The sequence below is a fragment of the Cebus imitator genome, unplaced genomic scaffold (genome assembly GCF_001604975.1).
Source record: "Cebus imitator isolate Cc_AM_T3 unplaced genomic scaffold, Cebus_imitator-1.0 Scaffold19, whole genome shotgun sequence".
Classification (NCBI taxonomy): domain Eukaryota; kingdom Metazoa; phylum Chordata; class Mammalia; order Primates; family Cebidae; genus Cebus; species Cebus imitator.
In genome coordinates this window covers 9,882,163-9,907,291 of record NW_016107334.1, presented here as the reverse complement: position 1 = coordinate 9,907,291, position 25,129 = coordinate 9,882,163, and the positions used below count along the sequence as shown (strand labels likewise).

Below are 25,129 nucleotides of genomic sequence, written 5' to 3'. Positions count from 1 at the left end.
TTCACCGTGTTGACCAGGATGGTCTCGATCTCTTGACCTCGTGATCCACCCGCCTCGGCCTCCCAAAGTGCTGGGATTACAGGCGTGAGCCACCGCGCCCGGCCATACTTTCCTTATTTTTAATTTATATGTTTAGGGCTACACATTTCCCTCTAAGCACACCTTTAGGTACATACACATTTTGATTTGTCATATTTGTAGTACCCCCTTCTCAATAGTCTGTAATTTCCACATACTTTTTCCCTAGAGAGGCAGTACAGTATAGGAAGAATTTAGAGGCAGGATTGCTGGATTTGATTTCCTACCTCTACCACTAGCTTGAGTGACTTTGGGTAATTTATTTAACCCCTTCATCGTGTCTTGATTTCTTTATTTGTAAAAGGGTGGTAATAATTGCATGTATTTTATAGAATTAAGATGATTAAGTTAATGTGTGTAAATACAGCATGTGGCAAAAAGTAAATGTTATGCTGTAGATTAATTGAATTTTTATTTTTTCATATAAATTTTTTGCTATCTTTACAACATGATTTATAATTCTATGTATAATAATGGAGAATGTGGTGCATATGATATCTCCATTTGGTTCTTTTATAGCGTCAGTATCTCTGCTGTAATTTCCTGTCTTTTCGTCTATCATGAGCACGTTTTCCTTTAAGTCCTTGAGCATGTGGTAATATTTGCTTTAAAATTCTTGTCTGCTGTGACATCTGGGTCATCTTCTGGTTTGGTCTCCATTGGTTGTCTTTTCTCTTGAAAAGGGGTCACATTTTTTAAGTTATTCACGTGTCGGGTAATTTTGGATTGTGTTCTGGATATTGTAAATGTAATTCTATTCCTTTGGAGAGTATTTTAGCTGGCAGTTAATTTTGTTGGACTCAAACTGCAGAGTTTGTATCTTGAGTGGCAACTCAAATCTCAATTCTTTTATCCTTAGCTAGACTCTTTTCCATGTAGGCATCATCCTGAGAGTTGGGTAGAATTTATATGCAGAAGTCTGGGTTTCCCCTTTGTGGAGCTCTCCTTTCCAGCATGCCTGCTGTATACTTTCCAGTCACCTCGTTGTCCTGCACTCTGTCCTCTGGTTCTTCAGATCACAGGGACTGCGAGCTTTCTGTTGGGGCATTAGCCCTTCTGCAGGGCGCTGCCCAGGCCTTCCCTCCGTCTCCTGTGCTGTCCCTGTCTTCTGGGTGTTGACTCCCAGATCTTCCAGCCTTCAGGTCTTTGGATTTTTGTATTTTGTTCAAGTTCCTAGTTCTTATCTACAGGAGGGTTAGGTTTATTAGAAGCTTTTGAGCATACTGAATTCCATACGTTATTCACTTATTGGTAATGGAAGAGATTTACCTTGTTGCATAGAACATAGATGTTTTTGTTTTAATAAAAGTTTGATGTGTAAAAAGGGTATATAATCTCAAATTACTGCAAACAGGGTGTATATTTTCTAATCGTTGCATTCTGTATGCCCATTTACTAAAGTTACTGTGATGTCAAAATCATTCATATTCTCATTATTTGGGACCTGCTTGATTTGTTTTAGAGATATATTAAAACTGTCATAACTTACTGTGGCTTGCCCAGTTTTGCCTTTTAATTCTATTATCTTTGCTTTCTAACTGTGAGGCAGTATTGTTGGGTGCGCACAGGTGGAGCTGTACTGCTGGTGAGCCGTCCCTTTTATCTTCAGGGAATGGGCCGATTTTATCCCTGGTAATACTTTTGTCTCTCCAGATGTTTTCAGCTAATGTTAATATTGCTGGTCAGGTTTTATTTTGGTAAATGTTTGCATGACGTTTCTTTTTCCTTAGCTTTATTTTCAATTGTTCCCTGTCTTGATGATGTATATAGGTTTCTTGAAAGTAAGATGTATTTGAATTTTTTAAAAAAAATGTCCAATTTGGGAATGTGTTTTTTCGTGGGCAGGGTTGGTGTTTTCACATTTATGTTGTTATTGCTAGAATTTACCTTATTTCTACCACCTTCTGTTTTGTTGTCTGTTCACTATAATAATACTGTCTTTTTGCTTCTGTTTCTTTTTGTTTTTGTTGTTTCTTTCTATTGGCTTGACCAACTTTTTAAAAAAGTTTCCCCCTTCTCTCTTCCACTGGCCGATTCCTTGGGTCCAGGAGATCAGGACCAGCCTGGGCAACATGGTGAAATCCTGTCTCTAAAAAAATACTAAAAATTAGCCAGGCGTGGTGGTGCACGTCTGTAGTCCTAACTACTTGAGAGGTTGAGGTGGGAGGACACCTGGAACCTGGGAGGCAGAGGGTGCAGAGAACCAAGATCGTGCCACTGCACTCCAGCATGGGAGTTGGATAATCCATTAAAATTTTGTTGTTGTTGCCTTTAAATTAGGAAAAAAAAAATGTATATGAAGGAAGTCTGAGGCGTCAGGTTTCTTTCATTTATCATACAAGAGGCTTCAAATACTTTAACTTTGATTTCACATGTTTTTGTCTGTGAATGTAACCACAATTTTGCCTTTGTGTCTTCCCCGTGAATGGTATCGTGTTTTTGCAGTTAGAATCACTTAGATTTACTGATCCTTGTCCGCTGGCTCTGTTGTTTCTTGCTACCCACTTCCCTGGGCTTAATGTCCTTGAAGAATGTTTTTAAATGAGGGTTTGCACATGGCTAAATTATTATTTTTGCTCTATTGAAACTGTCTTTATTTTACCCCTACTCTTTTTTTTTGTTTTTTTTTTTTTTTTTTTTTTTTTTTTTTTTTTTTTTTTTTTTTTTTTTTTTTTTTTTTTTTTTTTGAGACGGTCTTGCTCTGTCTCCATGCTGCCATGCTGGAGTGCAGTGGTATGATCTTGGTTTACCGCAGCCTCAGCCTCCCGGGCTCAAGGGATCCTCTCATCTCAACCTCATGAGCAGCTAGGAGTACGGGCCTGCACCACCATGCCTGGCTAATTTTTAGTATTTTGTTTAGAGACAGGGTTTCACCATATAACCCAGGCTGGTCTCGATCTCCTGGACCCAAGCAGTTGGCCAGCCTTGGCCTCCGGAAGTGCTAGGGCTGTGGGTGTGGACCATCGTGCTCAGCCTCCACCCTTACTCTCAGTGATGTTTCGCCAGACGTGGAATTCGGTTGAGTCTTCTCTCAACGATTTAAAGATATTATTTACTGTCTTGTAGCTTGTGTTTTTGTTGCAGAAGGTCCTCTGCCCATCTGATTTTAGATTCTGTGTAACGCTCTGGCTTCTCTCTCTGCAGGACTGTGGTTGGGTTCTGCAGCATTTCCTGTGGACTGCTCGTGTTGATTCTGTTTGGGACTCATCATGATTTTCCCAGCTTCCCCCTGGTGGAGACATGCCTCTTCCCATTCCCTACTCATTCTCCTGGAATTCCTAACTGATGTGTGTGACCTCACTATTTTTTCGTCTGTTTTGTGACTTCTTTTTGTGTTTTTGGTCACCATCTCTATGTTCTCTAGTCTAGAGAATTTCCTGTCATTGGTTTCTAAGTTCACCAGATTTTTTTAAAAGTAGGTCTGATCTCCATGTCATCTTCTACTGAGTTTTTAATCTTAGCGATTATATTTGATATATTTAGAAGTTATACCCGATTCTTTTCCACCGCTGTCTTTTTTATAGTGTCCTGTTGTCTCATGCATTACCTTTCCTTTATCACTTTAGATCTTTTTAGTACAATTATTTGAAGTCTTTTTTGAGTGATTCCAGCTTCTGAATTACACCCCCAACCCCCGCCCCCGAGACAGAATCCCGCTCTGTCGCCCAGGCTGGAGTGCAGTGGTGTGATCTGGGCTCATTGCAACCTCCGCCTCCCAGGTTCAAGTGATTCTGATGCCTCTGCCTCCCGAGTAGCTGGGACTATAGGTGTGTGCCACCATGTCTGGCTAATTTTTTTTTGCATTTTTAGTAGAGACGGGGTTTCACCATGTTGGCCAGGCTGTTCTTGAACTCCTGACTGCAGGTGATCTGTCTGCCACAGCCTCCCAAAGTGCTGGGATTGCAGGCCTGAGTCACCGCACCCAGCTGCCTTCTGAATTTCTTGAGGAATGGCAGCTCATGCTCCCTGAGACTGGACCATTTTTGGATGTGTACTGTACTCTGCCAGATGCCCCAGGACTCTTTTGCAAGTGCTCACATCACCTCTCCTTCAGGGCTTCTCAGCCCATCAGCAGCACAGGGTTGTGTACTTGTGTGTGTAGCACAGACTTGGGGTTTGTACTGGGGACCTGCCCATGTCCCGCTGGTGTCCTGAGCTCTGGATACACACAGACTTCCTTGCACCCCCCTGTGCCGTGGGTGGGGTTGCCCAGCCACTCTGGAGTCCTGGCCAGGTCTCCCATCTCCATTGTGTAGCTTGACACTGGTGCTTCACCCAGTAGACCAATATTTGGGCCCAGCCTGCTGGATTGTTGAGGCCTCGGATCACATTCACCCTTCCAGGTATGACGTTTCTCCACCTTTATGGCACATGAGATTTTCCCGTTTCTTTACTTGCCATTTGCCTAAGGAATGGTCTTAGTCTGTTTGGGCTGCTATAACCAAAACTGTAGACTAGATAGTTCATAAATAGCAGAAATTTATTTCTTACACTTGTGCAGTCTGGGAAGCCCAAGACCAAGGGAGCAGCCTCAGCATGTGCTTCACAGATGGTACCTTCTCTCTGTCTTCCTCTGGGGGAAGGGGCTAGCTAGCTCTCTGAAGACTCTCTAGTAAGGACACTAATACCATTCATGAGGGCCCCACCCTCATTACCTAATCACCTCTCAAAGGCCTCACCTCCCAGCACCATCACATTGTAGATTAGGTCTCAATGTCTGCATTCAAGGGGGACATAAAATTCAGACCACAGCTGGTATTAAAAAATTATAAGGGGGAGTGGTAGATTTTGTATTATAATTTCTAGGTCCTTCTAATTGTCTTTTATGAATTATTCCTGAATGGTTTACCCCAGCTGTTTCCATCCTCGGACTCAGGCGTATCAGAACTATCATAGTCTCATCATCTGAAAGTCAGATCATGCACTCTGACCTGTCAGACTGAGCCATTGAGGGACGCCTTCCCCTCCATGTCCTGCAGATATCCCTGGGGCTTGGTAATAGCAGGACTTTTGAGACAGACCCTCAGTCCCTCTGCATTCGGGTCACTGCTGGAAAGCACAAGTCTGGTTCTAGGATGCTGTCCTCTGCCCTGCCGTGCTCTTGGCCACTTGAGCCTTGTCCCCTCAACTCATGGCCATCCCCTGCCCCTGGTGTGACTCTTTTGGAGCTCAGTTTTGAGAAACTAAACCAGGAATGGTGACCGTGCCCAGCTTTAGGCCCAGTGAGGTGCCCATGACAGAGGAATAGAAAGGCTACCTTGTCACCTTCGCATGACAAGAAAACCACAGGCATACCTCGTAAGTCGGCAGACCAGACACTCACTTTTGCTCTTGCTGACCTCAAGTCCAAGCACTGTGTCTTATCTCAGTGTTGTCCCTCCAAAATACTCAGAGCTTGTTCCCTAGGGCCACAGGGGACAGCTGTCACGCACCTCAAGTGGTGTTTCTTGGGTGCCCTGTCAGAGCACAGCCTTGTGGCATTTCTGATGTGTCCCCACCGGCTCCTCTGGAGGGTTCTGGAGCTGATGTTAGGGGTCCGCTGAGCGAGGGTCCGTCCTGGAAGAACAGAGGATCAAGTAGACCTCTGCTCCTGTGAGGCTGGGAACCCAGGTCCTCATTTCCTGGCTCCCTGGTGCTCATGGGCCAGGGGTGCTGTGGAAGTCACCAAGTAACTTTCTGGGACATCAGTGTTTTCCAGAGAAGCCCATGGGGCCCCTTTTACACTGCAAGTGTTCAGCGGTTGTCACTTCTGCATTTTCCATTGTCTTCCAAGCTTATGCCTCACAAGTGTTGAGGAGAACCTCAGACCCTGATATTTTACTGATAGGAACTGGGTCTTCATCCAAGTCCCTCAATCCCATTTTCATGAGTTGTTTAGATAAATGACTGAGGAAATCTTAGGATTTTCTTTAGAGGATGCCCACCCTTTGGGAAGGGGTGGTGTGTTGATAATTGGTAATTACCCTTTGGGAAGAATAAAACAAAAACCCAATAATATCACTCTATAAAACCATAATGAGTGCTGCGGTTATTCCCCGAGGCCGTGTGACCGTGTGGAGCCTGCCGGATGCTGTAAAAGGGACACTGCCTGCTGCCTGCCTGTGTGGCTGGGAGTGGACACAGCCCTGGACGGGCCTGGTGGCCTCGGACGGAGTCTGCCTCTACTTCCCAGCACACGAGGCACTGAGACAATCAGCCGGTTTCTCTTCCTCCTACATTTCCTCATCTCTAAAAAAGAGGGAATGCATGTCTTGATATTTTTGCTTCCCCAGGTTGCAAGTTAAAGGGAGTTAAATGAGCTCATGCAAATGCAATTTAAGTAGAAAATAGTATTAAAATATAAGGTATCATCTCTCTATGGAAAACGTCCAGAGAATGCGTTTCCCAAAAGCCAAGCCTGAGATGAGGACTTGGGCGCAGGTGCTTGGGAGGGGGAGGGGGAGGAGGAGGGGGTTCCAGGGAGCAGGAGAGAGATGGGGCGAGGAAACGTCCACCGAGGGTGACTGAGTGGGGGTCATGATTGTTGCTGCAGGCAACAGGCTTGATTCTCACGAGAACACTGGGGCGTGCACAGAAGACCCCCCAGACCTGACCCACGGATGGTGAGAAGGGAAGTCTGATTCAGGGCCTCTTGGCTCCCAAATTTCTGAGATGCCCCTGTGCAGGCCAAGGGAGTGGGCTTGTAGGTGAGAAAGCCTGCAAAAAGCAAAGGCCAGCATCACGTGGTTGAGGAGAGGCTGGGCCAGCTGCGCTGCCACCACAGCTGTGGCGGAAGGTGGGGTGGCATGGATATCCAGGATGGAATAACAGGGAGGTAGCTGTGGCAGTTCGCATCAGTGCCCAGTGCTGGGGCCCTCACCCTCTTAAAAAGCTTGTAACTTAGGAAAGCTTGTTACTTTCAAAAAACCTGGCATAGTCAGTTAAAAAATTCTTCCTGCGTGAACAACCCGTTGATCTGTGCTGTATTCCTCCCATCCTTTTTTCATCCTTCCTTCTTTGTAAAAATAGTCATTCTGCAGAAGCAGCTTGGAGACTTCCTGGGGAGTGTTCAGGGCTTGGCCGAAGTGAGCCTCTTAGGCTGCTCAAGGGCCATCCACAAAGGTGCTCCCTCTTGCATCAGAGGGAAGCCCTCTGCCCCTGTGGTTCCCTCCGGTGGGTCCTGCTTTCTGGGCTGATCCGGAGACAGTCAGAAATGGACAAGCCAGGGCTGGGGACAGTGTTTAAATGAGCCTTCATGTAAGTGTGAGTTAAATTCTCTGTACTTTTAAGTCTTCAGTGACTCTGTGTGTGTGTGTGTGTCTTTAAAGTAGTATAGTATATTTTTAGTCCTCTGTATTACTCTTCTTTTTCTTTTGTGTAGACGCAGGAGTCTCATTGTGTTACCCAGGCTGACCTCAAACTCCTGGACTCAGTCGGTTGACCCACCTCAGCCTCCAAAAATGCTGGGATTACAGGTGTGAGCAGCCACATGTGGCAGGCTTCTGCGTTTAGACTCGTGACATGTCCTCTTATCCAGGGCAGTGATGTATTCGCTTGGCCAGTGTTTTTTTATGCTGTGTTAAGCCCTGTTCTGCGTACTGGGGATCCTGAGAGAAATATGTTCCTGTGCTCACGCGGCCACCCCCCCGAGGTCAGCTGATCACCAGTGTTGTTCTAGGGAAGAGTTCCCGATTCCCTGATGAGTTTCTGATTCCCTGTGGTGTTCCCTGGGAAGGGTGGAGGGAGAGAAGAGAGGGGTGAACAGAGCCATCAGGCTGGCAGCGGTGCCACCACCCGGCTCCTTGCCCCTGCAGTGGATATCTGGGGCAGAGGACGGAAGTCTCGCCTGCCACGCTGCCTGCCTGCCACGCTGCCTGCCTGCCCCCTAACCTGACTCCAGTCCAGCATTACCAGCATCCTTGCTTTTACCCCTGAGACCACATGGGCTCTGGGGACTGATGTCTCCCAGCTGGGACCTGCCCCAGCTCATGCCATTACAAAAGAGCCGGTGGGGTTTTTCCCCTTGTCACTCAGAGGCATTTAACGCTAGGGATCTCTTGCTCCTTGTGCCTCCTTCAGTCCTCGGTTTATAAAACGCACTCTCGGGGATGGTTGGCTCCTCTTCCTCCCCTTCTTCCAAACAGGTATCCCAGGTCTCTGCTGCTCTTTTTTCTCACGGCCTGGGGATCCTTGCTGGCTCCAGCTGGGAGCAGTCCCACTGGGCATGTCTCCCACTCTGTCCCCAGCCTCTCATCTTTGTGGCTGGCTGCAGGCGCCGTCCATTCCCAGTAACTTGGTGTTTCTGAACCAAAGCCTTGTCTGATGATGCCTGTCAATGTTCTCACCAGTTTTTTCCCAGTCACCTTGACTCAGAAATAACTATGTGTTACTTTTGTCCCCTTTGCTTGTATAATATTCTCCCATACTTGCGGTTTGCTTCTTATTTTGGTATACTGTAGTTGCAAAGAGCTTTGGTCTGTCTGTTACCCAAATTCACGGATGAACGTTTTTGTCTCTTTACCCTGTTCTCTCTCTCTCTCCCCGCTCTTTCAACCCTCTCCTTTCCTTTTCCAACCCCCTCTCCCTCCACACACATTTTGTTCTGAACCACTTGAGACAAATTTGCTGATATCGTGTCCTTGTATCTATACGTACTAATTTTCTTAGAACTCTTAACGTGGGGATAGATTTAGGGAATCCAGTACTGTTAGCTAATACACCGTCTGCATGTACGTTTTTCCAGTTGTCGCAGTAATGCATTTTATAGGTTTCTTTTCTTGGTACAGAATCCAGTCTAGAATCACATATTGCCTTTAGCCGTCACGTCTCCTGAGTCTTCTGCAATCTGGGTTACTTCCTGAGGATTTGTCTTTCCTGATCTGCACATTTTTCCCCCCAAAATATTTGTATGGGCTATTTTGTAGGATGTCTTTAAACTTGGTTTTGTCTGGTGATTCTTCATGGTTACATTTGGGGCACACGTTTCCACAGGAATAGCGTAGAAGTGACGTTGTGTTCTTCTCAGTGCATCTTATCAGGAGGCACATGCTGGATGTCTGTCCCGTTATCGGGGATGCCAACTTCTGTTACTTGGCCAAGGTTGTGTTTATCTGTGTGGACTTGTAGATTCTTATTTTACTCCGTGTATATTCATTTATATATTTATTTACTTTGATGCCCAAACAGTCTCAGATTTCGCCTTTTTTTGGCTCATGCCTGTAATCCTAGCACTTTGAGAGGTCAAAGTGGGGTGGATCACAAGGTCAGGAAATCAAGACCATCCTGGCCAACATGGTGAAATCCCGTCTCTACTAAAATTCAAAAGTTGGCTGGGCATGGTGTTCCGTACCTGTAATCCCAGCCATTCAGGAGGCTGAGGTAGGAGAATCACTTGAACCAGGAGGCAGAGGTTGCAGTGAGCCAGATTGCACCACTGCACTCCAGCCTGGTGACAGAGCTAGACTCCATCTCAAAAAATAAATAAATAAGTAAAATAAAATTTTACCTGAGTATCAAATTTTCCAAAGGCTTTTGCAACATCGTGGAAACTTGCCTATAATTTTTCTCCATCGATCTATTAATATGGCATATTGTGTAAATAGTTGTCTAATGTTATGCCAACTTTAAGTTCTGGAATAAATCTCATTTGGTTGTGGTGTATTTTTTCCTAAATGTGATATTGCATTCTATTTGCTAATGTTTTATTTAGGCTCTTTGCATCCATATTCATACGTGATAGTGCCCTATACTTTTCTTTGTGTGTGTGTGTGTGTGTGTGTGTGTGTTATTTTCAGTTTAGATCTTAATACTACGGCTCTGTGAAAAGAAGTATGGAAGCTTTCATTGATTTTTGGTGCTCTGAAACCATTTATGAACCTTGGTGGCTATTTGTTTTGTAGAAGATTGGAACCATCTCAGCTTAATGCTTTCTTTGTGACTATAGTCACTTCATAATTTTCTCCTTTTCTTCTGTGAAAATTGGTCTGTTTAAGCTTTGTTTGCTTATGGGATCAATTTTGGTAAATTGTATTTTCCTGGAAAATTGTATCTAGGTTTTCCAATTCAAGTGCATAAAGGTTCCCCTTTTACATCTTTTTACTTAATGTAGTTCAGCCTAGATTGCAGATTCCCAGGTCATAGGGCCTTTGGTACATTAAAGTCATGCTTAGGCTCATGGGACTGTATGGAATGACCTTTTTGTGTCTATCTTTTCACTGCTCTTGAAAATCTCTCTTGGTTTTGGAGGCCCAATTTGGATGTCACCTTCTCCAGAAAGTCCACCCTGATTGCCTCATTTGGTTTTCTGGAACCCTGAAGTGCTTTGCTGACTCCTGAAGTGCCAGGCATCACACTGTACCTGCAGCTCCTTGTCTTCATTGTATCCAAGGCATCCTGGCAGGAAGGCAAGACTCAGGCGTTACTTTCCTATTACCGCCCTAACAAATTCCCACAAACTTGGTGGTGTAAAACAACACATGTATTGTCTTACGGTTCTGGAGGTCAGAAGTCTGAAACCAGTTTCACTGGGGTAAAATCAAAGCATCAGCAGGCCTTCATTCCTTCTGGAGGTTCCAGGAGCGAATCTGTTTCCTCATTTTTTCCAGCTCCCAGAGGCTGCCTGCATTCCTTGGCTCATGGCCTCTTCCCCCTCCTTCAAAGCCAGCAGTGGCCGTGTGAGTCTTTTTCACACTGCATCACTCTGACAGTTCCCTTCTGTAGTCAGATTTCCCTCTGCCTGCCTTGTCTAAGGCCCCATCACACCCACCCAGATAATCCAGGATAACCTGTGCAGTGCATCTCAGAACCCTTAGCTGGATCACATTTGCAAAGCCCTGTTGACTGTGTAAGTTCACATTTTCATAGGTTCTGGGGATTAGGATGTGGATATCCTTGGGATTTGGGGAGGCTATGAGCTCAGTCAGCTGCCTGGCTGAGTGACCAGCATCCCTCCTCCACCCTCAGGGCTGGACCAGCTCCCAGGAGCTTCCCTGAGCCACCTAGACAGCCCCAGCCAGTGTGCACTTTAAATAGCAAACCATGCATTCTTGCTCCGTCTACCACAACACGTAAAGAGGTTTCCTTGTTTCTCCCACAAGTCTAAGCATGGCAGTCACAGTCAATATTAAGTATTTTTTTTTCCTTTTTTCATTTGTCCGTTGGGCATATTCTGAGAACCCAGAAATGTCAGTATAGGACAGGCATCTCTTCTTGAAAATTCCTGTAACTTGATTGAGAAAGAAAAGCTGAAACTCTAACATGGAAACAAAAAATAAAAGGGTATGATGCCGCTTTTTTTGTGCATATGTGTCCGGATCCTTTTTCCCACATGCAGCTCCACCAAACAGGAATTGGACGAGAATTGGTGTCGTCTCTTCCCAGTTCTCCCCTGGACTCTTAGGCAACACATGCCTGCCCCACTTCAGTACCTCAAAGCAGAGAAGGCCCAGCTTAAATAGGAAAATCTGCCTCGAGCTGCAGACGGATCAAGAATGCATAGTTTATTATTTAAAGTGCACGCTGGCTGGGGCTGTCCAGGTGGTTCAGGGAAGCTCCTGGCAGCTGGTCCAGCCCTGAGGCTGGAGGACGGATGGTGGCCCCCAGAAGGCCATGGGCCAGGCAGCTGAGTGAGCGCATGGCCTCAGCGCTGGCTTGGTGTTCCAGGGGCGGTGGGGGTGGAGAGTGAGGTCCCTGCCAGCTCCCGCAGAAGTGTCTGATTTTTGAATCAGCAGCGATCCTGTTCCCTCCAAGGGAGAGAGCCGGGAGAATGTGTGACTGAGAGTGCACACCCGGCTTCCCTCCCGGCAGGAGGCCTCTGGCCAAAAAGTCCACCCGAGGCAAGGGAAGGAGAACAGACACTCTGGTCTTTTTAAGAAATGGCTTTCAGGTTGCGTTTTTTTTTTTTCCTCCTTCGCAAAATGGTCTAGCCTTCTCTGTACATGAATTTCTCATGGAAAAGCCTGGCAGAAAGTCTCATCAGGACAGCTGCTGCCCAGTTTTCTTGGGCGTTTTCCAGCTGCAAATGCAGTGGGTTCCTTTTGCAAAGCCTTCTTTCCAAAGCAACGGGCAATTTCATTGTGCGACCAGACAGGGAATTCGCTTGCTGGAACCTGTTTGGGGTTGCACAAACCGCCTTCGGGCTGAAGGAGCCTCTCAATCCATTAGCAAGTCATAGATCAAACTCCCTGTCACGGCGTTTGGATGGAGCTGGACAACGAAGCTTAGGGGAAAAGCCCAGTAAAGCCGGGAGTGTTCCCACCCAGTGGAGCAGAAAACGTCAGGCGTCATTGGTGGTCGGTGGTAGTGTGGATGCAACCTGGGACCCGCTATGAAGGGACAGAGGTCTCACTCACGTCCGCCGCAGGGGACCTTCTGCTCTGGAGTCCAGCTACACCCTGTGCTTACGCATGCTCTGGAATTGGGGAGCAGACAGGAGCCTTTCTTTTCTGTAAGTGAAGAAAGAGACAGCTTACAGCTTGGGGTCCCATGGATTTCTTAGGAAGCCAGTGCTGGGCCTGCTGGGGCTCTGCACAGGGAATGAGCCATTCTTTGTGTCAGTATTTAAAGAAATACCATGCACTCCTAGAAGAGAAACTGTTTCCGCTGCTGCCGGGGCGTGACTGCTTCTCTGACTCTGCTTCTGGGGGAGGCTGTTTTCCCCCGTCCTCTCCCTGCGTGGAGCTGACAGTGGACAGTGGGCACAGCTCAGATTGGGAGTCGCCTGCCTGCTCTGTCCCTGGGGGTGTCGTCTGAATCGCAGGTGGCCCGTTGGTTTCCTTTCTAGGAGGCAGTTGATCATCTTGCTGGTGCCGTGTTCAACGGCACGTCCGTTAATTTCTGTCGGGCCTGCTTGGCTCGCCTCTGAGTTTGAAAAGCTGCCTGCCATAGTGTAAACACACGTTTCCTAGCCTTGAGGGCGGCTTGGCTGTTGCGGTGACAAGAGCATCTGTGCTTCCCTCAGGGCACTGTCCCTTGCAGGTGATCTGCCTCAAATCTTCCTCATTGCCCCTCCCTGACACCTTTCCCTGAAGCTGCCCCTGGAAGAGTCCCGGGGTCTCTGCTGTGTTCACTTCGTCACGTGTGTACAGGCCCTGGCTACTGTAGTCGGGGGCAGTGAGGGGAGAGTGCCCAGAAACAGGCTGGGCCACACAGACCCCCAGCAGATGGCGTAGGCCCAGGGCTCTGGAGGAGAGGAGGAAAGAAGTCATGATGGCCCTTTGGGGATGCTCCCTGGGGAAGCAAGATTTGAGCCAGGCATTTTTAACTGCTGGACTTCACGTGGATTCCAGAGAAAGGGGCTGGCTTGTGTCATCTGTGCCTTTGTACGGTGTCCACATGCCTGGCACGTTGTAGACTTCAGAAATCTCAAGCTCATGGGAATGGGTTTGAGATTAGAGAGGACTCTGCGGCAGACAGGGTGCTGAGACAGGCCCCAGACTGAGGCAGGCCAGAGCTTTCGAGTCCTGTCTCGAAATCCATCCTCACTGAGGGGCCTTGGGCACGGGGCACCCTGAGCTTGTTGCAGCCCTGAGGTTGCTGCAGGTTCCGTCTCAGCACTGACGGCCGTCACAGTCATAGGAAATAGCCATTCTGTTTTTTGTGTGTTTTTGAGACAGGGTCTCACCCTGTCCCCCAGTTTGGAGCACAGTGGCACAATCACAGCTCACTGCAGCCTCTACCTACCTCGAGCAGTCCTCCCACCTCACCCCACATGCCTCCAAGTACCTGGGTTTGGAGGTGTGTGCTACCACGCCCAGCTGATTATTTTTTGTGGAGATGGGCTTTCACTGTGTTTCCTGGGATTGTCTTGAACTCCTGAACTCAAGCAATCCTGCCACCTCCGCCTCCCGAAGTGCTGGGATTACAGGCTGGAGCCATTACCCCTGGCCAGATGGCCATTCTGTGGGCATGTAGCATCCAGCCTCTGCAGAAAATGAGGACCATGTTGTTGAGAACATAGCTTTCTTTGGGACATCTGCATTGTGAAAATCAGTTTTCCCCAAGCAAAATGCAAATCTAGCTACATGTGGGACCCAGAGGTTTGGGAAGAAAGAACAGGGCCTCATGGTTGTGATGTGGTGTGGCTTTCTCATCTCACCTGACCAGGGCGTGAAGCCCCAAGGCAGCCCCAGGTGTGTGAGCCGTGTCCCTCTCTGTCCCTGGGGGTGGCCTTTCCTGCTCCTTAGACTCCCCTGGGGATGTGCACTGGGCCGTCTTGTGGAGAAAGTAGCCGGGAGAGGAAGCCAGGGCAAACTTGGAGGGCTAAGCCTGGGATTCTGTTTTCCTTTCCCATTACTTTTTTTTTTTTTTTTCATGATTCCAGCGCTGACAGTAACAGACTTCTTGAAGACATTCCAGTTTCAACCGTATTAAAGAGTAGTTACTTGGAGTTATGATACATCAGTAACTACCTAAAAAGGGAAAGCATTTAGCAATCACACACACACACACACACACACACACACACACACACACACACACGAAGTTGTTCAAGTCGAAGCAAGAATATAACTCTCTAATTGCTTCCAGCGCGAATGACGTGGGCACTTTGCTCAGGAAGACTGAGGATTCTACCAGTGAGTGAACGATGGTGTTCCCTGCTTGCTTATCTCTGGTGATTCTGAGATTTACAGCTGTCGTCTTCTGCTTTTTTCCTTCCAGTTGTCTGTGGCAAGCAGCCGCCAGCAGCCCGTGTTCCAGACAGCCAAACATCGTTGCTGGCTGCCAGATAAAATAAAATGTTTTATAATAACTTTTCGACAAGGTTGGCCCATCAAGCCTTTCATGGGGTGTGTGTGAGTTGTCTGTGTACGTGGGAGAAAAAGTAGAGATCCTTGTGCTCCAGGGGTATAATGTTTTTGGTAATAGATGTTACTGAAGAGTTGTTTTAAAAAGTGAGATTTTTGTAAAGTGGGTCAAATTGTAAGTGAAGTAGATGAGCTTACCGTTTTAAAGAAAGCTGGGGTAAATCCTGTAGAGTAGAGATGTTTTTGGCAGGGTATGCACCAGCTGCTGGTTGATTTTTGTATTTTTCATAGAAAAACATAATTGCTTGTCTAGGGCAGATTCGTGAGTATCGGGCTCTCCTTACAGGGCACCCTTAGAGATGAGCAAGACTGTCGCCCAGATGTGGCAGTGTTGAGGGGGGTGTGGTAGGTGGGGGGTCCCGGCAGAGGGTCCGTGGGAGCCCACACTGTTGTGCTGTCTCAGAAGCTCGTGGAGGATGCCAGCCACACACCTGGCACTGCACCCCCGCGTGTGACCTCTGCTGTCTCATTTTCTCCTCCTCAAATGCTCAGCTGTTTTCATCACAGCAAAACTGCATGGTTCCCATTACAGCTGGATAAACACGAGGGGGCATTTAGGGACCAGAGGCAGGAGGTCTGCGTTGCTTAGCCCTCTCTCCATCTCCAGCCAAGCCAGGAAAATAAATAAAAGGGAATCTATTGACTCTGTGTGAAAAGTCCATCAGGTAATTAGAGCTGTAGTCGTGACTGGACCCAGGGTTGACAGCCATGTGGCTGGGACTCCCTTGCTTTCCCTTGCCGTCTCTCACTTCTGTTTCACTCAGGGTTGACTTAAATCTTAGGTAGGTCTCTCCTGATGGCAGCGCAGGTGGCCCTGGTAGCTGCAGCTTTCATGGTCCTTGATGCCTGTAAACCCAGTTACACCAAACTTAGTGGAAGGATTTGAGTGACCCTGCCTAGGTCACATGCCCAACAGCGGACTGATCACTCTATCTGGGAAGCAGAGTCTTTTCTCCTGCCCTATAACTTGGTCGTCACACAGCAGTGGCGTATGGCTGGTGATAGACACCTTCATTGGTTTGGTGTGGTCCCCAGAGGCGAACAGGTGTTCTCTTGCAGGACGGGGTAGAATCCTAGAAGCCCTCTTAGGTGGCCTAGAGAATTTTGTCCATCTTTGCCTTTTTCTCCTGAGCCCAGACCCTTGGGGTGGCATTTGCTGACAGGCGTTAGGAATTGCTTCTCGGTCACCACCACGGTCGTCTCCTAGCCTCGTTCTCCTTTCTCTCAGGGACAGTGGAGGAAGGAGTTCATGCTCAAGCTGTGGGCTATGCCTAGGTGAAAGGCCTTTCTAAGGGCAATTCTTTGGGCCTGTGTTCTTGCAGGAGGCCCAGTTGCCCAAGTCCAGGTTGGCTCAGGTAATTCAAGGGTTTGCTGTATCCCTGCGTGGGGCTTTGGAAGCACAGCAGAGTCTAAGGGTTTCTACCGAGCTCAAGCGTGGGAGAAACCAGCAAGTGATGGTGCTAACCTCTGTATCAGTCCCCACTGCTGCATGATAAGATACTCAAAGCCGAGTAGCTCGAAACTGCCGTTTTAGTAAGTTCATAGATTCTGTGGGCCAGGGATTTAGACCAGGCACAGTGGAAATAGCTTGTCTCAGTTTCAGTGTCTGGGCCCGACCTGGGAAGACTTGAAGTCTGGGGGCTGGAGTGATGTGGAGGTGTCTCACTCCTGTGTCTGGCCTGGAGCTGGATGACTTGAAGACTAGGACTCCACGCTGGAGTGTCTGCCTGTGGCCTCTGCTGTGTGGTGTCCATACCATGGTGGCGGCCATACTTTCTCCATGGCCACCAGGTCTCCCAGTGCAAGAGTCCCAGCAGGCCCGGCAGGAGCTGCGCTGGTCTTTGAGGATCGGCCTTGGAAATCCTGGAGCGTCACTCTGAAGGTATTCTGTTGGCTGAAGCAATTAGAAACCTACCCAGGTTCAAGGGCAGAGATGGACCCCACCACTCAATGTCAAAGAGTTTGGGGGCCTTATTGGAAACCTCTTCACACCCCTATAACTGCTGGTAGGTGATGCTACTGGTGACAAAGGGCCACTGTGCAGAGGGATCACAGACAACTGAAGCGAGGCGAGGGCCTATTCCATACTTTGGAGAGAACGTACTGAGTGTGGGGCTTGTCAGCCCGCTTTGGACATTGGTGTGCATCAACGGTGGGTGTTGGGCCTAGAGCAGGCTTTGGTGTGAGAGCTGTGATGTAGTCACTCTCAGTATCCTTGATCAGTTGGTTGATTATAGCTTTATGGAGATAAAATTAACACGCGACGAACTGAACATATTCAAATGTACAACGTGATGAGTTTGTTTAAATTTATGTATGTTTTTAGAGATGGGGTTTTGCCATGTTGCCCAGGCTAGTCTTGAACTAGGTTCAAACAATCTTCCCAGCTTGGCTTCCCAAAGTGCTGGGGTTACAGACCTGAGTACAAATACCACAGCCTTTGAGAAGGATTTATTTCAGGGACAAGAATCAATTTTAGGAATCTGGCATCCTCAATAGTAAATAAATAGATAAACAAATCTGGCAAGAAGTTAGGGCTTCTAAGAAACAACCATAAAGATCAGGTTGAGATGTTAAAATAATAAGCTTAAAATAAGTGAGACTGGATGAGATAAGCTTTGTAAGTTTTTTTTTTTTTTTAAATTATACCTGACCTTTGAACAATGTGCAGGGTTGAGGATGAGGGGCACTGCCCCTCCCCAGCCCCCCTGCAACATGCAGCTGAGAATTTGAGTATAACTTCTGACTCTAGAAGCTTAACTGCTAATAGCCTACTCTTGACTGGCTATTATGTTACTGTTAACATAAACAATGTGTATTGTATACTGTATTCTTACAATATGGTAAGCTAGAGAAAAGAAAATACTACCAAGAAAGTCATAAGAGAGAAAATATGTTCACTATTAAGTGGAAGTAGATCCTTATAAAGGTCCTCATCCTTGTCATCTTCATGCTGAGTAGGCGGAAGAGGGGAGATTGGTCTTGCTGTCTTGGGTGGCAGAGGTGAAAATCCCCCTTTATGTGGGTCCGCACAGTTCAAACCTGTGGTATTCAAGGGTCAGCTGTACTACAGTCTGCTGCAGCAGATAACAATGCACAAAGGAGGCAGCACAGAGCAGAAATGACTGCACATTTGAATTAGTAATGAGAATAACGGAGGTACTCCTCAGGAGGCAAAGGAAAGAAGACAGTGGTAAGAAAGAAAGTGCTAGAAATGGATTGCAGAGACTAGAGACCCAATCTAGGAATCCCTGCAGATGGATCCATTCCCCCAAGATAGAATAGGAGCATTGATCAAAGATTTATAATGAATGAAGGCTTTTTGGGAGGTTTGAAACAAATCTTGAGTTTTCAGGATAAAAGGCTTCCTGTGCTCTAGTCAGAATGAATTCACATGGACTTTACTGATTTATTCTGGCAAAATTTGTGAATTGCAAGATTAAAGAAAAAAATTATACTAGTATTCAAGCAAACAAAATGGGCTACTCAAAGCAAATGAAAATCCGGCAGGCCACAGAGTCATCTGTGATACAGAATCCCAGAAGATACTGGAGCCAGGACTCCAGTGCTGGGAAGAGAAGGGGTTGTGCCCTAAGAATGTGACACTCAGACAAGTTATTGTTCAAGAGCAGAGACAACTGAGGGGTGCTTTTAGCTACCTAAAAGGTTAGAAATGATATTCCCTATTATCTTTATTCCGGGAAGGATTGCTTGGAGACATCACTGCAGTTTATTCTGAGCTGAAGCCAAATTAAGAGATTGGGAATAGGGATATCATTACCTAATGAGCTGATTAAAATGGTTTAATGTAGAGTGAAGCCTAACCAATACAAATATAATCACATATGGAATATAATTAAGAATTAAGGGAAGATCAAAGACCTAAATTTAAGAGCTAAAACTGTCAGACTCTTAGAAGCAAACATAGATGTGAATGTTTGTGGTGTAGGCTCAGGCGACGGTTTCTTTGATATGGTACCCAAAACACAAGCAACCAAAGGAAATACAGAGAAATTGGACCTTATAAAAATTAAAAGCTTTTGTGTTTTAAAGGATACTGTCAAAAAAAGCAAAAATACAACACATGATGGGAGAAGAGTTCTTCAAATCATATATCCGTTAGGAGACTTGTATTTAAAATATGTAAAGAATTTCTGTAACTCAGAATGACATTGGCTGAAAAATGGATAAAGGACTTGAACAGACAGTGTATTAGGGTTCCCTAGGGACAGAACTAATGGAATAAATTATATATATATATATATATATATATATATAAAATGGAAAAGGGGAGTGTATTAAGTATTAACTCACATGATCATAAGGTCCCACAATAGGCCGTCTTTAGGCTGGGGAGCGAGGAGAGCCAGTCCAGGTTCCAAAACTGAAGAACTTGAAGTCTGATTGAGGGCAGGAAGCATCCAGCCCAGGAGAAAGATGTAGACTGGGAGAAGAGGCCACTTTATCTTTTCACATTTTTCTGCCTGCTTTGTATTCTAACCTTACTGGCAGCTGATTAGATTGTGCCCACCCAGATTAAGGGTGTGTCTGCCTTTCCCAGCCCACTGACTCAAATGTTAATCTCCTTTGGCAACACCCTCACAGATACACCCATGATCAACACTTTGTGTCCTTTAATCCAATTAAATTGACACTCAGTGTTAACCATCACAGACACTTCTCCAGAGAAGATACACAAATGGACAATAAGCACATGCAAAGATGCTCAACATCATTACCATTGGGGAAATGCAACTGGAAATTACAATGAGGTACCACTTGGATTCTGCTTGGATGGTTATAGTAAAAAAGATAACAAATGTTGGCAAGGATTTGGAATTCTCATACACTGCTGTTGAGAATGTGAAATGGTGCAGTTGTTTAAGAAACAGTCTGGAAGTTCTTTAAAAGTTTAAGCATAGCATTACAATATGACTTAGCCACACCACCTCATACATACCCAAAAGAAATGTAACATTTATCCACACAAGAACTTGTATATGAAAATCCGTAGCAGCATTGCTGACAATAGCTTGAAGGTGGAAACAACTCAAATGTCTGTCACCTTGCAAATTAAATAAAATGTCTATTCATACAATGTGATTTTATTTGGCACTCAAAGAGAATGAAGCACTGATATCTGCTACAGCATGGATGAACCTTAAACATGTAAGTGAAAGAATCTAGACACAGAAGATCACCTATGATATGATGCTATTAATGTGGAATGCCCAGAATAGGCAAATCTGGAGACAAAGATTAATGATTTCTTAGGGTTGAAGGTGGGGAAGGACAGAGGGAAGTGGAAAGTAGTTGCTAATGGTTATGGTGTTCCTTTTTAGGTGATGAAACTGTTCTAAAAATGTGGTGAGTACATAATTCTGTGAAGACACTGAAAACAATTGTATACATTAAGTAGGTGAATTGTACAATATGTGGATTATTGCAGTAAAGCAGTTATAAAAGTTAAGGGGAGACGTAAAACAAAGTATAATGCTTTAATAGTAATTCGTATCTCAAGTTTATTAGATGTTTACAAATCAGAGGTGGAAAGGGAGGTGGGAGAAAAAAGGAGCTAAATTCTTATTTGTACAAAAGGGAAAGTCAAATTGTTCTTGACTTTGATAATTGGAAAGCTATATAGAGTAAAGGTTGTTTCTTAAGACTGTGAAGATAATTGTCTAGTAGACTGTCCTACCTGATTACTAGACGTGATAAGCCTCATGAAATATAGCTCACATAGAACAATATGGAGAGAAAAGGAACTAAAAACATGACAGATGATCAACTCTGATCAACTTTTACAATGAATATAAAAGTGTTAAAATCCTCAATTGAAATAGAAGGACTTGGAAATGAGTTAAAAAGTTAACGTAAAAGCACAGGTAAAGATTTAAGCATCAAACACAATTAAAAGGTGATAAAACTGGGAAAGTATTTACCATAGTGCTCCAGAAGTCTACTATTCTTTGATTTGCTCTTTCACTTATTTTCAAACTATTTCTTGAATATCCACTGTGTGTTAGGCACTAGGTTTGGAGTGGTGATGCTTGCTCTTAAGCTTGCTGTGTGGTGAAAAAGACTAACATTAAACACAGAACAGTGGAATGATTACAAATAGCAGTGAGTACTCCAAGGGAAAGAAAAATGTGCTATTGTGGTTGAGATTAAGGGACCCAGGAAAGCTGCTTTGAGGAAGTGGTACTTAGGGTATGCGTACGAGTTAGGTGACTGTTGGGAAAAATAACTTTCCATGTGGGGCTGCAGCATGTTCAAAGGCCAGGCTGTAGGCAGGAGATGAGATGCTAGAACTGATGAAAGCTCACATGGTGATGTGGTACCTTCCCAGTTGGATTTTAGAGGAAGCCAAAGGAGGCTCTAGGAAATCGAGAATGAGGGGTTCTAGTGAATTTGTGAGTTGCCTAACAGAATTCCGCCTCTTCACTGTTGGCTGGTTTGCTCACTCCGGTGGAGCCCAAGGCTCCTTTAGTAGAAGCGCTTGAAGAAATGGCTGACCTGGCTGTCAAGGAAGCACCCTCTCCCCTTGGTGATCCGGCGGGGGCATTGGAAAGTTGGGAGTAGAAGGCTGGTGAGCTCAGCATCACTGTAGAGCCAGAAGGACTGTGGCTCAGATGACTCAGCTTTCTGGGCAGGTTTTGCTCTGAAGGGTCCTGGGCATTTGGGAAGGGGCGTTCTTTGGGAATGAATGCCATTCTGATGATGGGTCTAGGCCAAAAGAGAAGCATTTTGACTGTTTTCTCACCTCTAGGCCTATGGTCGGTTGTTTGAGCTCACTCGTGTGGGCACGCTCACACGCGCTCTCTCTTCTATCTTGAGGGACAACTGGGGCTTCTGTGAAACTCCAGAGGCCTCTGAGGGAGTGAAGGGCACCTGATGGTAAACAGCTCTGGGCATATTGCAGGTGTTTGACACATTTGGAAGAACCCCTGCCATCCAGAGCCCTGTAGAGCCCAGATATGTTGTTGTTTGCTAATCCTCTGAAAAGAGGACTGAAGGATTGTTGCATTCTTTAGCTCATTTCTTCATTTACTTCATTCTCTCCTTAACTTATTCATTCAAAAACAATGACTGACCACCACCTGTGTCCCCATGCCCTTCTTGGAACAGGAGGTACGAGGGGAGAGGGCTGTTCCCATCCTCAAACCCAGCAGCTTGGGGACATGTCCTCAGGCCCCCAGAGGGTGTGCTTGGTGCTTTTGGGGACTGGGGAGAGGTGGCTTTGTGTGAAAGTGATGGTGAGGCATGTGGATTGCTAGTCCACACAATGGCCTGGCCCCCTTGCGCAGGTGGAGGAACTTCTGAGCTGTCTGAAGTTCCTTGTACTTCCTTGTCAAAGATGAAAGACCATCTGTCAAAAGAAATCATTCCCAGGATCCTGATGGGGGATTCCAGGTGCAGAGAATCCGTCAATTTATTTTCAGACTTTTGTTTGTCCTGTCTTGATCTGGTTGAAACATGAACACGTTAATTAATTTCTTCCCCCAAGCTGTGTGTTTGAGGAATGTCTTTTTTTTTTTTTTCCTCCATCAATTTAGAAGGTAAAACTGTCAAGCTGCTGTATGGTAGTGTAATGTTTCAGCAGTAGACTTCACTGAAAAGTGGTGGTGAGAAGCGCATGCTAATTCTACGCACAAGCATTTGTTTTTTGGGCATTTGCTGAATGTGTCTTGGTGGGGCTCTGAGATGACTGTCCTCCCTGTGAGTCCCCCCACTGTCCTGATGGCAGCTAACACACACTCCCCAGCGTTAAGGCATGCAAAGGTGGCCTGCTTCGTCCGCACTTCTTGAGGCAGGAAAGAGGATGAGTGTCTTATGGGCTAAATTATGTCTCCCCCAACTTCACAGGTTGAAGTCCTAACTAGCCCAGTGCCTTAGAAGGTGACTGTATTTGCAGATAGAGTCTTTAAAGAGGTAATTAAGTTAAAATAAGGTGGTGAAGGTGGGTCCGCTAATCTGATCTGACTGGTGTCCTTAGACAAAGGGGAAATTTGGACACAGACATGCACAGAGGGACCACCCTGTAAGGACAGGAAGGTGACAGCCACCTACAAGCCAAGAAGAGAGGCCTGGAACAGGTCCTTCCCTCATGGCCCCCTGAAGAAACCAGACCCACTGACTCTTTGATCTTGGACTTCCAGCTTCTGGGACTGTGAGAAGTAAATTTCTTTGATTTAAGTGCATTGAATATTTATTAGAGGGTTGAGACCAAGGTTTAAGGGTGATGTAAAATTAACCAGAAAATACAGTGTTCTGCTTTATTTTCGGGGTATCCTGTGACAGCAGACTGAAGCATTTTTACTGGACTAGACTCAGCTTCTCCTCCGGCATGATGCTGACTGGCATTTTCCCCCTTTCTTCGTGTGCATGTGTGTGGTGGTCCAGCTTTGTTCTTCCCTGATGCAGTGAATGTGCTTTCCCTTTCTTTCTCCCTCCATTTGGAGGCCCGTTTTCCCCGGAAGTTCTGCACTGGTTCCAGAATGTGTGTGTGCAGCAAGGCTCTTTCATCTGTGGGGTATTTATGGGACTGATGAGTTTTTGCATCCAGAAACGTGTAAAGACTCAGATGAGTTTCCCCCTCCCTCTGGGAGAGCACCCGACACAGGGTCAGGGCTTGATGAGGGCTTGCGGAACTGCAGTTGTCCTTTCCCAGTTGGTTCCAGTGCCGTAGAAGCCGTGTTCTTCCTGGCTAGGCATCTGGAGCTGCCATCCTCAAATGAGGCTGGAAGGGGAGAGCAGTGGAAACTGAGGGAGACAGTCCTCAGTGGGCGTGGGTTTCCTCATTGTATGTTTCAGTTTTTTCTCATTTCAAGGAAATCTTCCCTTGACTCTAGGACCATCTGCTGCATTCCTGTCTCTCCTTTCTAGACTTCTCCAAAGTTTGCACCGTTTCCTCGCCTCCCAAACATGCATTCGGCTCCATCCAGTCTGGCTGCTTTCGCCTGCACGTGACCCCAGGAGCACTATCACTGAGACTCCCCCTGCCTCTCGAGACTTCTCTTTACCTAGTTCTTGGGATGTCAGGCTCTGCTCTTCTCTCGCTCGGGCCTCTCTGTCCCTGTAGTGTTCGTCCCATCTCTTCTATCTAGCCATGTGGTTTTGAGGTGTCTGAAGGAGTGGTCTGGGACTGATGATTCCTGAATGTTGTGAGCCCCCAGGCATTGGAATGAGGTATTCCCAAGTCCACACAGCCAGCAGCCAGCCTGACATGCCCACCTGGCTGCCTCTAAAGCACCTGAAACTCAATTAGGCTGGAACTCACAGTGCTTTCTTCTTACCTGGCCCTATTCCAGTGGCCCCCAGTTCAGTGACTGGGCTTCCCATTCATCCAGGTCGGTGAGAAATTATCCTTGATTGTTGTCCCCCTTTATCCAGACAGTCCCAGTGTTGTTAGTTCTGCCTTCGAAGTGCTTCCTGAATCCATTTGCTTGTTTCCACCTGCAGTTGCCTTCCTTGTCCAGATATTGTCTGTTTTCAGCTGGGCTCCTGGAGTCGTTGTCCAACCAGTGTCCCTGCTGCCACACTAGCCCCGGGAATCTGTTCTGCCCACAGAAGCCATAAGGACACATTCAGAACACAAGCCCTAGGTGGCATCCCCCTGCTGCTAGAATTAAAGAAGAAAACTCAACACATCCCATGTGACCCTGCCTGTTTGCCCTGCCCATTGCTCAGGCCTCGTTGGTGCCCACAATCTCTCTTGCTCTTGGCTCCTTGCAGTTTCTAGAACATATCATGCTTTATTCCACCCCTGGGCCCTGTGCATATGCTGTTCCCGCTGTCTGGACTCCTCCCAGCTCCTATCTCCCACCCCTGTCTGTTAAATCTCACTTACCTTTCTAACCTTAGCCCCTGCATCACTGCCTTGGGGAAGGCCGTCTTGAACCGCCGTGTAAATTGGGGCCCCCTCATATTTTCTGTTGGCATTGTCCAGTCTTTCTTGCTAGTTCCTGTCACGTGGAATTTTCAGTTCTATTCATTTGGCTAATGTCTGCTCCTTCTAGATGGGAATCTACACTGGGGCAGTGCCTGGCACACATAGGTCCTTGGAAAATATTTAACTGAGTGAGAATCTTTCAACTTCGCCCATAGGCAGTAGTGCCCTGCTTGGTATCTACATGTTTGTAGCATGGATGGAAAGGTCCAGCCCGGCTCCTTCCCTGGCTTGCTGTACTCCAGAGTGCCTCTTTTCTAGTATGGAGATGGATTTTAGACTCCAAATTTCATCAGGTCTTCATTTGGGATCTTAACTA

At 46.4% G+C, this 25,129-nt stretch overlaps 1 protein-coding gene across 1 annotated transcript in view; it reads left to right on the top strand.

Annotated features, from left to right (window-relative positions):
- Positions 1 to 25,129, top strand: part of ADAMTS17 (ADAM metallopeptidase with thrombospondin type 1 motif 17) — a 331,102-nt gene that overhangs the window by 18,544 nt on the left and 287,429 nt on the right. The window lies entirely within an intron of this gene.